A 14025-nucleotide genomic window follows, 5' to 3' on the forward strand; every position below is an offset into this window, starting at 1 on the left:
CCCCCCCGCCACCTTGCACTGGCTCTTGGTGCCATCACAGCTTCCTGGGGAGGGCTTTGAGGGGCATGGCCTGATACGTGAGGTGTTGAGTCTTCCCTGGGGTCAGCTGGCTCTTTTCTTGGGTTGGAAAAGAAATGAAATTCTTGGTGTATGCATTTCTTAAGCATATGCATTTCTTAAGCATGTCTCTATCACTGGGGATTTGTCTTCCTATTTTAGGACTGAGTCTTATTTCAGTGTACGTGTGAGGCAGGAGATAATATTTCAAGCCAGATTTCCTCCCTAATTGTTGCTTCAAGTAAAAGGAAAATTGGGCTGGGAGTCTAGAGAGCTAAGTTTTAAATGTACTCCATTACTAATTTAAATAAAAATGAAATAACATTTTGTAGTACATAATTTTTTCTGCTAATTCTTGCAGCTGACTTCATTTATTTGATTTCTCCTTTGATTTTAATATAGAGATGTATCTCAGAAAATCTTCCCATCAGCCTATCCATATCCGTGTACTTTTCTTTCCACACGATGTCTCTAGCTTGAATGTCCTCAAGCTTTCGTTGACTTATTAAAAGAAAATGGCTTGAGATCTCATCTCATCCACTGAAAAGAACTCCAGAACTGTTCCACATCTCTGAGAGGATGGAAGGTGGGTATATTAGTGAGTCTACCTTACAGCCAGTAGTCTACATAAACTATATAATGGAGAATGCTCCCGAATTTGGATCCAGATTGCCTTGGATTGAATCCCAATTCTGCTGCTTCCTCTGTGACTTTGGTCAAGTTACTTAACTTCTCTGTTCCTCAGTTTCCTCACCTTAAAAATAAAATAGTTATTGTCTCCACCTCATGGACTTGTTTTGAGGGTTAAATGAGTCAATAACTTATAGGGTTGTTAGGAAGACTGAGTAAATTAATATATATAAAATACTTAGCACGGTGCCTGACCTATAGTGAGGATTATACAGCTGTTTATTATTCTTCCATGGCTCATTTTTCCTTTGCTCACTGGCTGCTACCCACAACCGTCTGGCCAGCTATTGCTGCCATGCCCTTTTCCACACAGTTTTGCCTCATGCCAGGCACCAGCCTTCTTCCTTCATTCTTCTGAAGGCATTGCACGAATAAGGCTGCTGTGAGTAATAATAACACTTAATAAGAAGAGCTAACACTTACTGAGTGCTCACCTATGCCAGCACTCTTATTAGAACTTAACATCTACTATAGCTCATTTAATTCTCATACCAACTCCGTGAGATAAATGTGATCATTTCCCTCAATTTACAGATGAGGAAATTGAGGCACTAATCAGTTAAATAACTTGTCCAAGGTTACACAGTTGGTAAAGAGTGAAGCTAGATTTTCGAACATCATTTTCTTACCATTCTCCTGGCCCTTGTATATGTAGCGAAGTATCTTTGCTTTCTTCTTCTTGTGAATGATATCCTTAGAGTGTACTCCTTTGGCAGGTCAAATTCCTCATCAGCAATAAATGGGGGTTGGGTTGCAGGAGGAGAGGGAGGGAGTCTCAGTATGTAATGGTGAGCCTAAGGAAATATCTGGAGTATACTGAGAACCAAGTGTGTGCTGCCGTTGTATGAAGCCCTCGACACCATTTTCTTAGGGAATTCTCATGGCCACACTCACTTTCTATTACGGTCATTTACATAGTTTTAGGAAGGCAGGGACTTGTCTTCAGGTTACACATTGCTCATGAGTTGTTAAGACAAATTTGAACCCAGGTCCATCTGGCCCCAGAACATCACAGAGCATCTTTTCACCGTACCATCCTACCTTTCTCAGAGTTGGCCAGAGCGTTTATGCCTTCAAGCATTTGATGCTGTGTGACTTTTCTCTTGGCAGTCCTCTCCCCCTTTTTTAAACCTCTCTGATTTAGCTTTTCTTTTCAACCGCTCAGTCATATGAGCAAATATTTGAGTGTCTGTATTGTTAACATTAGGTAGGAGTAGTTAAATGGATTAAGGATGCTTATTGAAATATTTAACCTTATCACCCCAAGGAGCTGTAAATGTAATGCCAGTAAGTATCATTAAGCTTTGTTCATCTCAATAACAGCTGGTATTATAGTATTATGAAATGTTAAAGCACAGTTTCTGCCCTTGAGATGGTCACCTTGGGTGGGAGGAGTGTATGTGTGTGTGTTGCATGCAAGTACCATTTCTCATGAAGTTCTCCCATCAGGACCCTCTCTAGGTGTACTCAAAGCAGCCACCCTGTCGAACTGCTTTGCCTGCTGTCCCAGATTATTCTGGGAATGTGTTTTAAGGATTTGTGTCAGACAATTAAGACAGTCCAATAGGCTTGAATATTTTTGTTTTTGCCTGGCTGAACAGCTTAATTGCAAGGCAGTTATTGGATGCATGTTCATATCACTGGTGGTGGGATGTTACTGGAGAACTCTGGATTGTCTACCGTTAAGCCATGTACACTCACCTGTTGGGTTTCTAGAACTCGCTGGTTGACAAAATGGTCAGCTTCCAGAAAATGATGGATTATAGTCAGGACTTTCATGTTAATGTGCTCTAAAGGTGACTTTCTTTAAGCTTTTTGATTAATATACTGAAAAAAAGTGTCCAGATAAAGCACTGTGTAACAAATTGCTGCAAAATTTGCGGCTTAAAAAATACCCATTTATTATCTTGGTGCTGCAGTTCAGAAGTCTGAGCAGGCTTGACTGGTTTCTGAGCTCAGTGTCTCACAAGGCTGAAATCAAGGTATCATGAGAGATTGTACATGAGAAATATTTTCAATTCTCTGAGCTGTAGATTATATGACCATTTTAAGGACTATCTCATATGACTGGATACTTACACCAGACAATTAACTATAGAGATTTGAGAGGGTGCACATTTTAGTATTCCATTTAATTTGGTACAACCGGGCTTCAGTCATTTTTAAATTGCAGTGTAGTTGAGTTACAATGCTGTGCCAATCTCTGCTGTAAGCAAAGTGACTCAGTTATACATAGACAGACATTCTTTTTTTATATTCTTTTCCATTATGGTTTATCACAGGGTATTGATTGTATTTCCCTGTGCTATACATTAGGACCTTGTTGTTTATCCATTCTAAATGTAATAGTTTGCATCTACCAGCTCCAAACTCCCAGTCTGTCCTCCCCACCTGCCCCCTGGCAACCACAAGTCTGTTCTCTATGTCTATGAGTCTGTTTCTGTTTTGTAGGTAGGTTCATTTTTGCCATATTTTAGATTCCACATATAAGTGATATCATATGTTATTTGTCTTTCTCTTTCTGACTTACTTCACTTAGTATGATAATCTCTAGCTGTATCCATGTTGCTGCAAATGGCATTATTTTGTTCTTTTTTATGGCTGAGCAGTATTCCATTATATATATATACCACATCTTCTTTATCCATTAATCTGTCGATGGACATTTAGGTTGTTTCTATGTTTTGGTTATTGTGGATAGTGCTGCTATGAACATAGGGGTACATGTATCTTTTAGAATGATAGTTTTGTCCAGGTATATTGGGCTTCAGTATTTATTCAAGCAACATAACTTCTTCTCTTAATCAACCATTGACCATCTTTTTCCTTGACTAAAACACTGTATCGGCAGTCAGCGTATCCAAGTTGGGCTTTTAGTTGTGCCACTTGAAGAAATCATTTTTCTGTCTCTATTTCTTCCTCCTAAGATGATATTAATGCTACTGTTTACTCCTTAAGTATATTTCATCTTGCAAAACCTGTGCTCAGCAGATGCCCAGCAGGTGGTATATGGCTTCTTGATCCCACTTTCTTCTGAAGCCAGTGTTCATCTCAGATTTTCATACTGGGAGAAGTAACCTCTTTGTGAGGTGGCTGTGCATGCTTCATCCCTCTGTCCCATTAGTGCCTTGGTTACCTGGTGCAAGAACATTTAACATTTGTATTGTACTTTACAGTTCACAAAGAGGACATGACCCATTCAGTATCTGCAATGGACTGAATGTTTATGTCTGCCCCAAATTTATGTGTTGAAATCCTAATCCCCAAGGCGCTGGTATCAGGTGGAGGGGGCCTTTGGGAGGTGATTAGATCATGAGAGAGAACCCTTATGAATGGGATTAGTGCCATTATAAACGAGACCTCAGAGAGATCCCTAGCCCCTTCCACTGTTTGAGGTTACAGTGAGAAGGCAGCCGTCAATGAGGAAATAGGTTCTCACCAGACACAAATCTGCCGGAGCCACAGTCTTGGACTCCCCAGCCTCCAGAATTGTGAGGAATAAATTTCTGTTGTTTATAAGCCACCCTGTCTATGGTATCTTGTTACAGAAGCCCAAATGAAATGAGTGTCTTCTTTGATTCTTTCCATAATTCTGTGAGGTAGATATTATTATGACTTCTGTTTTACAGGTGGAGTGAGTAAGGTTCAGGAAATTAAATGACTTATTCAACTTCACATAAACAGAGCCAGGACTGGCACTTAAGTTTCTGACTTCAAATCCAATGCTATTTCCACCTCACCTCAGCTAAGCAATGAGAGCTGCATTTAAAAAACTTTCAGATATGAGGAATGACTTCAATATTTGGTCATTCTTTATTTCTCGTGCTGTTTCAACTCTAATTTTTGGCTCTTTTGATTTTTGTTCTCAAATGTATTTTCCCAGAATCCAAATCAGCATATTGGCATCGTCCTGCATGACTATTAGTATCGTCCTGGGGCACAGCCATGCGTGGTATGGAAGAAAGTAACTGAGAACAAAGGATTATTTATAATGTTGCCTCAAGGTCAAAAGGAGTTGTACCATTTCCATATTGGCCTCAAATGTTTATAATTTACATGTTTTAATTCAAGTCTGAAAAGGGTGGGTATTTTATTGTAGGAGATTCTCAGGTATATGGAGATCTCTAAGATTTATGTCTTTGAGACTCTGAGAATCCGCTTCACAGAACAATTAACATAAGAACTTATATACAAAATTTTCTGTACAAATCAAGAAATTTATTCATCCTTAGCATTGTTTCTTAATCCCATTCCTAATGCAATTATTCATGTATCCATTAATTCTAGAGATAGTCAATTGAGTAGCAATGTGTAATAGTGGATAGGAGGTAGAATTCTGAGGTCAGGCTGCCTGCGTTGAAACCCAAATGCTGCCATTTATTTGCTGGGTGACCTTGGCTATTAACTTAATCTCTCTGTGCCTCATCTATAAAATGGGCATGTAATAGAACCTACCACTTAGGGTTGCTCTGAAGATTGATGAATTATTAAAGGTAAAACACTTAGAACCATGACTGCCTGTGCAGGTAGGACTTCTCAAAGAGCCCTCAAAGATGTCCTGCCCTAATCCCCAGAGCCTGTGACCATGATGAAGCATCACTGCCACAATCGTGTTATCCAGGCACCATTGACCTTAGACAGGAAGATGATCTGGTGGACCTAATCTAATCACACAGGTCCCTTCAAAAGCAGAGCTTTCTCCAGCTGATGGCAGAAGAGGAAGTCGGGGAGATTCCAAGTGTGAGGAGAACTTAATGTGCCATCGGCAACATTGACAATGGAGCAGCCCAACTGAGAAGGAATGTGGGCATCCTTAAGGAGTTAATAGAGACCCTGGGCTGACAGCCAGCAAGAAAATGGGGACCTCAGTCCTGCAGCTGCAGGGACTAAGTTCAGCCAACAACAGGAATGAGCTTAGAAGTGGATTCTCCCCAGAACCTCCCAATAAGAGCTCAGCTGACTGATATCTTGACCTCAGCCTTATGAGATGCTATGCAGAGAACCCAGTCAAGCATGCCTGGACTTCTGAACTGCAGAACGATGAGATAATGGACGGGTGCTTTTAGCCACTAGGCTTGTGGTAAATAGTTATGCAACAATAGATAACTAATAGAGTTACATAGAAGTGCTTAATAAATATTAGCTCTCATTATTACTTTTATTATTAGACATCTTCAGTGAAGGATGTACTGCATGCAGCACTGAGAAAACAATGTTGAACAAGATATGGTGCAGGTCCTCAAGGAGTTTATAGTCAAGAAGATAAACCATTTCATTTTTTTCTGACACCCAGGCTCTTTGAAGATCAATCGCTATTGAATCTTGTACATATTTCTTCTTACTTTCCTTGCTTTGGTTCACTTTTATCATAAATATTCATTTTTTAGTTTTTTTCATTTTTAGCCGGTAGCTAGACTATGTTTAGCCACCAGCAGCAACTGTTTGCCATGAGGGAATTGGGACCAGGATTTATTGTTGTCTCCTGTGCATAACCATTAGGGGGTCTGGGAAGCTCCTAGGCTTGTGCTCAAATATTGTAAAGTCATACCATGGGGACAGCTGTTTCTAACAAAAATCTGTATAATCCTTTATCTCTAGAATCTACCACCTGGTGTTCTCAACAGCCCTGAGCACAGAACAATTCCCAGTTTAATCAAACTGGAATACAAAAGGAGCAGTGGGGGCCACGCTGTGAGATCCCCTTGAAGTTGTTCCAAGGGAAAGGGACCTTTTGTTACAGAGACACCTCATTTTAGAGTTCAGTGACCTGTGACACTTCCCCAGCTGGCAGCTCAGCAGGGACCTTCTGATACCTTCCTGCACTCAAAAGCCACTTTTGGTGGGCAGAACAATGAAAGGATCATTAAGGACTACTTGGTGGGAGGGCGGTGGGGGAAGAATGAGAACAATAATGGAACAGTGGTATTAACGAATATGCCTGCAGTGATTTTATGATTTTTATTCAAATGTGAGCTGTCTTCAGTTTCTGAGTCTTTGCTTTATGATAAGTTTGGCGGGTGTTTGTGTATATTTACTACAGGTAATGGGGATAATATCATTGGACTATTTTTAAACATTCATTTTAAAGGTCTTTGAATTGGAGCTAGGGTGGAAAGGGAGAACCCATTTGCTGCGTGGACTAATTTTGAAGCACCCAGTCCCCTTCCTGAACTGGAATCTTGTTCCTTCCTACTGAGGTTTTTCAGAAAAAAGACATGAACAATTCCCAAAGCCATTTCGGTACCAAAATACATTTTATAGAAACCTCGAGTTGTAAAGCTGGGAAGCATCTGAGTCATTTGGTCTCACCCAGCCAATGCAGGCGGGAGTCCCCATGTCCACATCCCCAGGGGAGATCATGCAAGTGTTTGAACAGCAAGGCAGTCTGAAGAACAGGAGCTTGGGGGCAGGCAGAGCTGTTTTCAAATCATCTTTCTATTACTTCGTGGCTCTGTGATCTTGAGCCAGTTATTTGGCTTCCCTAAGCCTCAGTTTTCTTATCGATAAGGGGGATAATCGTATTTAACCTTCAGCCTAATTGTGATGATAAAAATAAACAATGTAAAGCGACTCCTAGTAATTTCCATCTAACAATAGTTTTAAAATTTCCATGGTTTAAGTTATTACAGGAAATGACTTTGGCAAACCTAGGTCTAGTCTGGAGAGGCTGGAGGTTAGGGAAGAGGGAGGGGGTGTTAGGTGAAGTCCCTGAACTCCAGACCCTTATGTCCAACTACCTTTTTGATATTTCCTGACAGGGGTCTAATAGGCTTTTCAGACTTAATATATTCAAAACCAAGATCCTATTCTTTTTTTTCCTCACACTTCCTCCATGTCTTTACATCTCAATAAATGGCAACTTCATCTCTCCTTCTAGCAGTAATGGTCAAAAACTTTGATGACATCCTTGATTCCCTCTCTTTCTCTTGCCCATTCAATCTGTCAGGAAATTCTATTGACTCTACCTTCAAAATATGTCTAGAATCCAACTACTCTACATGACCTCCACTGTTTCTGAATTTGGTCCAAGTCATCAGCATTTTTCAACGCAGGAGTCAGAGTGATTCTGCAAAAATGTGTCAGACTAAATCACTCTTTGGCTCAAAACTCTCCGACGGGCTCCCCTGTCGCTAACTAAAAGTCAAAGACATTATAATGGCCTACAGCACCTGTGTGTGTCTGTAAACTGTCACTAGTCCATGAGGAGATTAGGAGGTTGTGCCAGAATGTAAATGAACTATGTCACTGTTTAATTTGTTTTGGGATTCTCTTTTGAGAGAGTCTTTTAAGACCTCTGTCTTGTTCTGTTCTTAGTTATGCTGGTCTACTTATTGTTAGACCCTAACTCATAACTAAATGTGTAAGGCTGAAAGAAGCTCTGATGCCCCTGGCAGGCAGAGAGCATGCAGTGCTGGAGGGGTGAGCTTCTCCCTTATCTCTAGTTGTTTATCTTTGATTCCTCCTTTTCTATAAAGAAGAATCCTACACTTAAATCCCAATTGTCTAGAAAAATTTCTCTCAAATATGTTTACTAATCTTGTTACTATGTGTCAGGCACTGTGTTAAATATAGCTGGGTATACCCTCATGAACAAGATGGCCTTGACCTCATGGAGCTTAAGGTCTACCACAGCACAGCCCAAAAGAAATATAATGTGTGCACATGTTGTGACTTAAAATTTTCTAATAGCTACATTAAAAAAGATAAAAAGCAGGTAAAATAAATTTTAAAAATATATTTCACTTAGCTCAATGTATCTAAAATACCATCATGCCAACATAACCAACATAAAAATTATTAATGTGATAGTTTACATTTTTTTTTATTGTACTAAGTCTTCAAAACTTGCTATGTATTTTATGCTTACAGCACATCTCAATTTAGACTCACCACATGTTAAATGCTCAGCAGCCTCATATGGCTGGTGGCTACTGACTGGGCAATGCGGGTTTACTGACACCAGATACATAATCACACAAGTAAATATTTGGATTACAATGGTAATACGCACTTGGGAAGAGCTTGGGAATGCTAAAGGTGAGACTTGAGGGATGAGTTGGAGTTAGCCGGGTGTGAAGGAAGATAAGAGTACTCCAGGCAAAGGCTGTGTGATAACTTTGAGTTGAGTGAAAAGGAGGCCAGCATTCTGAAATTTGTGAGTGAGGGGGGAAATGATGGCACTAAGAACAGAAAGAGAGAAATCATCCCAAAGAAATCTGTTTTTAGAGAAAAGATAAATGTGATTTTAAGATGTTGACTTTTGGGTGAAAAAAATAGAGACGTGGGATAGGAAAATGGGAGAAAGGAAAGACCAGAGATTTAGCCTTTAGAGTTGGTGGAGCTGGCAAGTTACCTCTTTTGTCAAAGTCCTAATGTCTGGACTTCTTTTCTGGGGCCGCTTGTAGGTGGGCTGGAGACCACAGCCGGGAGGGAGTGGGGTAAGTTGGTGAAATAGATCAGGAGGGGGAAGAGATAGAGAATGAACAGAAAGTGTATCCTAGAGAGGGCCAAAGGTCATGAAGGGAGATTAACTCAGTGATGAAATCTTAGGGCCAATGGGAAAAGGAATGAAAGTTTAAATCAAAGGGATGAAAGCCTGGGAGAGGTGGAATGGAATGGGGGAGCAGAAATAAGAAGAGGGGGTTCAAAGTCAGCTGGTAGAAAGTGATTGGTGGACAGTCGCTTTCTTCAGGTGGCAGCCAGCAGCTTAAATGGGTGGTGGGTGAGCCAGGTTTAAAAGAGAGGTAAAAGGTCCAGTACACACTTGAAACAACTATCATGTTACCAATACCTCTGCACACTGCCAGTTGCAGAGGAAGTGACCAAGAGTCTGAAGACAGGCCCTGGAAAATGGGCTGATCCTTCTAAGGGCCATAGCGAGCTTCTATGCCTGGAGAGAAAGCTTACTTGTTTGGGCACTGTGGAAACCTGCCCCAACTGTTACCTCCCATGCTCTTATAATCTGGCAAGCAAGGTGTCTGGTGCTCTCAGCAAATCTGAAAGGGATGGCAGTGATGAAAACTGGTGTTTATCTCTCAGATGGTGAAGTCTCTCTTCCACCCATCACCAGGAGAAGAGGCAGGGCATTCCTACATCACTAGGCCTTGGGTCAAAATCCACAAATTTTAAAGCTTGAACTCCATCATGATTCGCTCAAAGCTTGCTGCATCTGTGCTGAGATCACCCGAAGAAGTCTGATTCCTAGGTTCCCGGAGTTTGTGTTTTCCACCCTGTCACCTGGAATGCTGAAACAGTAAAGAGTTCTCTTGGCTGTGTGTGAGAATGCGGCATTTGGTAAGATGGGCAATGAGCCTGCTTGAAGGCCCAATCATGAGCTGGGCACCGACTGCAAATGCTGCAATTAAAAACAAAACAGAATAAAACCATCCTACAGACCAGATGCTTTTTAGCAGGAAAAAACTGTGCTCTGTTAAAATAATGTGATGATGCTCGTCTTTGGAGGTGATCCTGGCTTTCGAGGACAGACGTTTTCTCAGTGATGTTTGTGGAAATGTTACCGTCTACTCTCTAGGTCTTAGCTCTGACAGTATTCTCCCCTCATGATTCCTGAAAGTGAAGGATGATAGGTGCATGAATATGAGGGGTAGCAATGTATGGGATAGAGATCATTTCCAAGACTGGGAGAGTCATTTTTAATCTAGGCTTGTCAAAATGACTGTGCGTCTACATTTACTGATCATGCTGATTAAATAATGATTAAGGGCTGTGTTAAATCATTCTGGAACCATACAGACCTAAACAATTTTGAGTAAATTAAGAGAAAATATGCCTAGGTCTTTGATTATAAGCCATTCTCTTGGATGACAGTGCATTCAGGTCTTTTGTGGAGAAGAGAGAAAGAAAGGATAGGTGGCTGAGGAGGTGAGGGGCTGCATGGGACCAGATGGCTCAGGGCTTGGAGGTCATGACGAGGAGTTTGGGTTTTATTCTAAGAGTAATAAGAAGCTAGGGGAGTGTTTCACACAAGGAATATTCACAAGATCTGATTTGTGTTTTTAGAAGCTTACACTGGCTTCCTTGGGGTGCAGCCATATTGGATCTAGGGGGAGAGTGAAGTTCCCATTCTAATTCTGCTCATGTAGCTGCTGAAAGGCCTGATTCCCAAGGGATGTGGCAACAAAGAGAAACAACTCAGAGGCAGGAAAAGAGCAGGCCATGCAGAGGGGAGATGCACAGCTCATCTTTGTCAGCTGATTTTAGTGCAAATTTCCTTTATTACCGAGGGACGTTTCAGGGTACGTACAGATTACATGCCAACCTTCTTATCCTCCTTTGTTTGGAGTGAGTTAACAATTAAGAAGCCCCTCATTTTGCCCCTCTGCCTTGGCTAAAGGAAGCCAGGGCATACTCTGGCAACCCCTCTGCATAAGTCTGTGTAACTGAATTCTTCTGTTTCATCCTGACTCTCGCCCTCCAGAGCTGGACTGGACTTATTCAGCTGATGTCTTTCTCTCTCTTTGCTTCTGAGGTTTCTGGAGAAGCAAAGTCCATTTCAGTCTGGGGGCAGACTTATCCCTATAGTTGCTGTCTGGGGTGGCTTTTCTTGAAGCTGCATGAATCCCCAGGCAGTGAGCAATCTCTGGATTTTGTCCTTGGCCCTTGCCAGGAACCCTCCCCACCTTTCTTTTCCACAGACCCCTGGCTCCCTGGCCTGCCCTGCTCAGCTGAGATTTCTGTCTCTATCCACACAATCTCTTCTCTAGCGAAGCCTTGGCTCCTGGATCCAGTCTGCTTTCCTCAGACACAGGTTAGCATGCCCCTTCCCGTCATTTTTCACACCTTGAGCCCTGGCTCCTGATAAATGTGGAACAAACCTGTTTTCATGTCATATCCCAGGCCTCTATGCAATAAATTTTACAACGTTAATATTTTGAAAATTCAACTCAGTTATTTTAAAGGTCGTTTCCGTGGAGTCTTATTAACCAGATTTCTTTTAAAGTTTTTTTGTTATATTTTTATTTCAAAATTTTTACCCTCTATATACAATTTTCTAAGCATCCGGACCCCTCAAATTGTTTAATATCTCTCTCTAAATATCTACTGTTTTTCTTAATGAATATTGTGATATATATCTATGTACATACATCTAAGATTAAATGGCTTTTATAAAAAGCACTCAGAATATTCTCAAGTGTACATTTTGAACTTTAAATTGAAATGTGTCAGATCTTTTTACTTTAGTAATTACAGTTAAAAGTAATTTTAGCTCTAATATTTAAAGAAGTAGACCCTAATAATTACATCCCTTTGTACATTAGTAAAAACTGATATTCCCATTACAGAACAAAGGTTCATTGGAGTTGCCTCTTTGCCCAGCATTCTGGCTGGTTGCAAGTACATGAGGAAGGATTAAGGTAGTGAGGTGAGGTCTGTTCCTTAAGTTTTCCACGAACGCGGACTTAATGGACTGGTAGGGGAAGAAAGAACATTTGCCTTGGAAATTGTTTGGGTCAAGCTTTTGGGAACTATAAGGCCTTCTCAGAACTTAGTGAGGGTAATTCAATGATCATTCTTGGATCTTTTGTTTTTCCAGTTATAAATTCTCTTGTGGCTTAATTATATATGAAAATGTAAACAGAGAGGGGTCATTAAGCAGCCTATAATGAGGTCAAAGTGCCTGTGGATTCTCCACCTGCCTTTTGTTGGATTACATATTAATATTTCCTGGTAATGGACAATAAACTAGGTGTTCATAACCGTTTAGGACTCAAACAGAAAAGTGTTTGCATAAAATCCAATATTCATTGGCTTCAAAGTGGGCTCATATGAACAACTCCCTTCTGTCTTCCCTGACTTAGAAAAGCAGGTGCCTTTACAGTGGTCCAACCCAGAGTCTTTGTGGAATTCTACGTCTGCACTCTTTGCTTCGCCTTGACATATGGCTTTTTACAATTTATGCATCAATGGAGCTTATTATGGGAGTCTTTTCTTTTTAAAAAATTGAGAACAAAGGGAATACAGTTTAGAGATATAATCCTTTTTTCTCTCTATTAATATTCCTCCCATCTGTCATTGTTTCCATCAAGATGATTTTTTCAAATTATAGGAGCATTCCATGTTCACTGTGAAAAATTAGAAAATACAGACTAGCAAAAGGAAAGAAGAGTTACCTCAAATTCTACCATGCAGAGGTGACCAGTTTGGTTTATAACAATGTCCTCATTAGGGGTGCATTGGGGTGCACACCTGTTTCCATGAACTCTTCATGGGGGTGCTGTCTACTGTGGATCTATGTATGAAAGTTACTATTACTAGAACCAGGAGAGACAAACTGTTCTTGAGACTAAGTATGCCAGGATAATGAGAAAGTGGTAATACTACAGTGTCATGTGCAACCAGGGCCAGAGAAAGGTGGCATTGATTGCATGTTTGCCATCCTGTGGAACCAATTGCCTGTGTGAGGACAGAAGAGGTCCCTGTCAGGGCAGTAAATGGTTTGTAGCTCAAACAGACTCGGACTGATTGCAGCATGATACACTGAATAACATGGGATTACTCTGGCATTGCTTTTCTTCTTTAAAAAGTCTTTGAATTCTTTTAAGCAACTGACTTCATTTATATTTAAAAAAAAAAAAATATCAGGAGAGCTTTCCAAGATGGCGGAGGAGTAAGACGCAGAGATCGCCTTCCTCCCCACAGATACACCAGAAATACATCTACACGTGGAGCAACTCCTACAGAACACCTACTGAACGCTGGCAGGAGACCTCAGACCTCCCAAAAGGCAAGAAACTCCCCACGTACCTGGGTAGGGCAAGAGAAAAAAGAATAAACAGAGACAAAAGGATAAGGACGGTGCCTGCACCAGTGGGAGGGAGCCGTGAAGGAGGAAAGGTCTCCACACACTAGGAGCCCCTTCGCGGGCAGAGATTGCGGGAGGCGGAGCGGGGAGCTTCGGAGCCGCGGAGGACAGCACAGCAACAGGGGCGCGCAGGGCAAAGTGGAGAGATTCCCGCACAGAGGGTCGGCACCGACCGTCGCTCACCAGCCCGAGAGGCTGGTGTGTTCACCCGCCGGGGGCGGGCGGGGCTGCGAGCTGAGGCTCGGTTTCGGTTTCGGTCGGAGCGCAGGGAGAGGACTGGGGTTGGCGGCTTGAACACAGCCCGAAGGGGTTAGTGCGCCACGGATAGCCGGGAGGGAGTCCGGGGGAAAGTCTGGACCTACCCAAGAGGCAAGAGACCTTTTCTTGCCTCTGTGTTTCCTGGGGCGCGAGGAGAGGGGTTTTAAGAGCGCTGCCTAAAGGAGCTCCAGAGACGG

This window comes from Lipotes vexillifer, unplaced genomic scaffold (genome assembly GCF_000442215.2).
Source record: "Lipotes vexillifer unplaced genomic scaffold, Lipotes_vexillifer_v1.1 scaffold343, whole genome shotgun sequence".
Classification (NCBI taxonomy): domain Eukaryota; kingdom Metazoa; phylum Chordata; class Mammalia; order Artiodactyla; family Lipotidae; genus Lipotes; species Lipotes vexillifer.